At 38.2% G+C, this 4,333-nt stretch overlaps 1 pseudogene; it reads right to left on the bottom strand.

The window, feature by feature from the left end:
• Positions 1–906: 906 nt before the first annotated feature.
• Positions 907–3,440, bottom strand: LOC125104506 (inorganic pyrophosphatase 2, mitochondrial-like; annotated as a pseudogene).
• Between the last annotated feature and the right edge of the window lie 893 nt (positions 3,441–4,333).

Raw genomic sequence — 4,333 nt, forward strand, 5'->3', positions numbered from 1 at the left:
CAACTTATTAAGTTTGTTCAATTAAGCCACATAGTCCTTTAGAGACTCTTATTATAACATGTTGATATTTTGATATCTAGCCCCAGAAGCAAACTGTGCAGGGGTAGCTTGGAAAGTGAGGTAGGAAGGTTTCTTTAATTTAATGACTTTGTACATATTTATAGTTACTGACAATATTCTGACATTTGGGATTGATGTATATGTTTTTACATTAAATGGTATGAGTTTATAAAGTACTTTGCAAGGTATCTGTCACATTATTTCTCTTTAACATATTAAAAAGATAGATAGTACTAGATGAACTTAAAACATCACCTTCCCTTTGAACTAGCTTTATCTGTTTATCCAGACAAATCTTAAGATTACCTCCGGGTTTGCTAAGGGTGTTGATTGGACAGAGAAAGAGAAAGAGACAAAGATGGGGAGAGAGTTTAAGTGAAATTTGTTTCCAGTGTTTATTTTTTTCCTTTTCAACAGATCAAATACCAGAGTGCAAGGATACATACAACTAAACTGTGACGGGGTTCTCAACCAAACTAAGGGCTATAGCTTCTGGGTATCTGGAAAAATTAGAATAAAGAGAGAATGAGAGGGGTACCTGGGTGGCTCAGTGGGTTAAGCTTCTGCCTTCAGCTCAGGTCATGATCTCAGGGTCCTGGGATCGAGCCCTGCATCGGGCTCTCTTCTTGGCAGGGAGCCTGCTTCCCACTCTCTCTCTGCCTGCCTCTCTGCCTACTTGTGATCTCTCTCTCTTTCTCTATCTCTCTCTCTCTCTGGTCAAATGAATAAATAAAATCTTAAAAAAGAGAGAGAGAGAATGAGAATAACCCAAAATAAATGGATCATTCCTGCAACCAATCATATATTAATCTGTTCCCTGAAATCATTAGTTTTCACTTTTTTTTTTTTTTAATATTGGTCTTTATTTACATATTGTATATCTCGAATAAGGCTGGGGGAAAAAGTTTCAACAGGAAGTCAATAAATTCTCATAGATCTGCCTGTTGCTAGAACTTGGGGAGAGGGAGTTGTGGAGGCCTTGGAGATTGGAGTCTTGATGGCAGAACTTCAAATGTTCAAATCACTTGCCAAGGAAGTGCCACACTTGCTCTTCTTCTTTACTTCCCTTATTTGGTGATGATGACACCAGTTCAACTATTGATCTTGCTTCCTCTTGAGTGCAATGGAAAGGGCTGTCACATACCTGCACATTTGTGCAACTTATAGCCCCTCTGTCACACCTCTTCATAAGCAATGTTCTCCAACATTCATGAGTACATTTAATAACTTCAAGAGCAAAAGCCTTGTTTCTGAATTCTCCATTAAAAGCAAACTGGTTTTCAGGTTTTTCCTTCCGGCACCTTATAAAATCTAAACCAATTAAGTGTAGCTTCCAAGTAACCTGGTTTGTATTTCTTAACATCATCAATATCATGAAACTTTGAGGCTTCAGGATCATTCACATTGATAGCAATTATTTTCCAATCTGTTTCACCCTGATCAATAAGAGCCAAAATTCCAAGGATCTTCACATGAATAACCTCTCCACAAGAAAGAACCTTTGAGCCTATTTCACAAACATTAATAGGATCATTATCTCCACAGCAGTCTGTACTCTTATCTTTTTGATGGGGATCTTCCCAAGTCTGTGGGAGGGCACCATAATTCCAGATATAACCCTTGTGAGGAAATACATTTGCCACATAGCGTAGCTTGCCATTCTTTGTATCTTGTTTAATGGGATTCAATGGCTCCTTTGTGGCAATCTCCATTTTAGCATTTGTCCACCGAGGTACTTCTACAACCATATTAAACAAATTCTCATATTCATCATTTCGTGCTCTTTTTGTAGGAATGCCATTTTCCTCTGTTGAGTCCACCTTGAGAGGAATATCATGAAAGGGGGAAATGTAGTGACCGGCTACATTCTTGAAGAAGAGGCAGTAATCAGGGGAGTAGAGCTGGCCGCGCTCCTCCGTGCGGTAGAAGGCCTGGGCCATGGCGCCATGCAGCCCAGGCCCTGCACTCTTTCCCCGAGTTTTCACTTTTATGTAAGAGAAATTTTAATAAATTAAGAAGTCAAAGGAGTTCAACAATTTCACTGAAGTTTACTAGAATTTTAGTGTGGAGTGGGGAGGTAGAACAAAACAGGAACTGCCTATCACACATGGCCTAATTCTTAGGAAACCCAAATGGAAAATTTTTATGTTGAAAAATAAGAGACAACCATTTATTTAGTGAAGAAGTATTAACAAGGCCATTTAGAAAATTTCATTAAACTAGCCATGAATATATTCCTTTAAAAAAAACTGTTTAGGGGTGCCTGGGTGGCTCAGTGGGTTAAGCCTCTGCCTTCGGCTCGGGTCATGATCCCAGGGTCCTGGGATCGAGCCCCACATCAGGCTCTCTGCTCAGCAGGGAGCCTGCTTCCTCCTCTCTCTCTGCCTGCCTCTCTGCCTACTTGTGGTCTCTGTCTGTCAAATAAATAAATAAATAAATAAAAAACCTTAAAAAAAACTGTTTAATAAGTTAGTTCTCAAAACTTATTTACCAATTTAAGATGAGCTTAGTGGAAGTTGCTCATCTCTGTTTCACAAAATATCGGCTAGGATGGTCAGTCCAGTACTTACACTATTAACTAAGGTTTCTTCACAGGCTGCCTGGGCTTCCTCAAGGTAGGGGGTTGGTTACAAGAATGACTATCACAGGAAAGTCGCATCTCTTTGACATTGCTTCAGAAGTTACATGGCATCATGTCTGCTGCACTATATTGGTTGAAATAGTCAGAAAACTGCCAGTTTTAAGGCAAGCAGGTACAGTCAACCCTGGTTGAAGCAGGAGTGGTAAAATTCTAGAAGTACAGTAGTTTGGAAAATCCAAACTTTCATACTCAGTTCTTCTGTGACCTACACACTGTATTTTGAACAAAATAAACATTTATCCCTATGTGAAAAAATATCAAAAATTCATGTTTCTACACTTACATCATTTGAGCACTTCCCACACGCTTCAGTTCAGCTTCGATAAGTTTAATTTCCAACGTTTCAGTTGTTCAGTGGTTTAATTTACTCACAAATATTTTTAATCGCTTGTTTACTTTTAGCACTTTACATAAGTTACATGTCTTCATGCAAAATACTAATTTTTATTATGCTGAGTAAATAATATTTAATTACCTTTAAAATTATAAAAGTCTTTTTCAAACTAGAGCATAATTAATAATTAACACTGATTTTCACTACTTCTCTTTTTGATATTTTACCTCTATACATTTAATTTCAAACTGCTCTATCCTGAACTATATTTAAATTAGAATATTTTTTATTAATTTTATTAACATATAATGTATTATTTGCCCCAGGGGAACAGGTCTGTGAATTGTCAGCCTTACACACTTCAATGTCCACAACCCAAACACCCTCTCCATAACTTCCTCCCATAGCAACCCTCAATTTGTTTTGTGAGATTAAGAATCTCTTTTGGTTTGTCTCCCTCTTGATCCCATCTTGTTTCATTTTCTCCTTCCCTACCCCCCAAATCTCCCAAGTTGCCTCTCAAATTCCTCATATCAGGGAGATCATATGATAATTGTCTTTCTCTTATTGACTTATTTCACTGAGCATAATACCCTCTAGTTGCATCCATGTCATTGCGAATGGCAAGACTTCGTTTCTTTTGATGGCTGCATAGTATTCCATTGTGTATATATATATACCACCTCTTTATCCATTCATCTGTTGATGGACATCTAGGTTCTTTCCGTAGTTTGGCTACTATGGACATTGCTGCTATAAACATTCAGGTGCACATGCCCCTTCGGATCACTACATTTGTATCTTTAGGGTAAATACCCAGTAGTGCAATTGCTGGGTTGTAGGGTAGCTCTATTTTCAACTTTTTGAGGAACCTCCATGCTGTTTTCCAGAGTGGCTTCAACAGCTTGCATTCCCACCAACAGTATAGGAGGGCTCCCCTTTCTCCACATCCTCTCCAACATCTGGTGTTTCCTGACTTGTTAATTTTAGCCATTCTGACTGGTGTGAGGTGGTATCTCATTGTGTTTTGATTTGTATTTCCCTGATGCTGAGTGATGTGGAGAATTTTTTCATGTGCCTATTGGCCATCTGGATGTCTTCTTTGTGGAAATATCTGTTCATGTCCTCTGCCCACTTCTTGATTGGATTATTTGTTCTTTGGGTGTTGATTTTGATAAGTTCTTTATATATTTTGGATACTAGCTCTTTATCTGATATGTTTTTTGCAAATATCTTCTCCCATTCTGTCAGATGTCTTTTGGTTTTATTGACTCTTGCCTTTGGTGATGTTTCTAGGT

Source organism: Lutra lutra, chromosome 7, assembly GCF_902655055.1.
Source record: "Lutra lutra chromosome 7, mLutLut1.2, whole genome shotgun sequence".
NCBI lineage: Eukaryota > Metazoa > Chordata > Mammalia > Carnivora > Mustelidae > Lutra > Lutra lutra.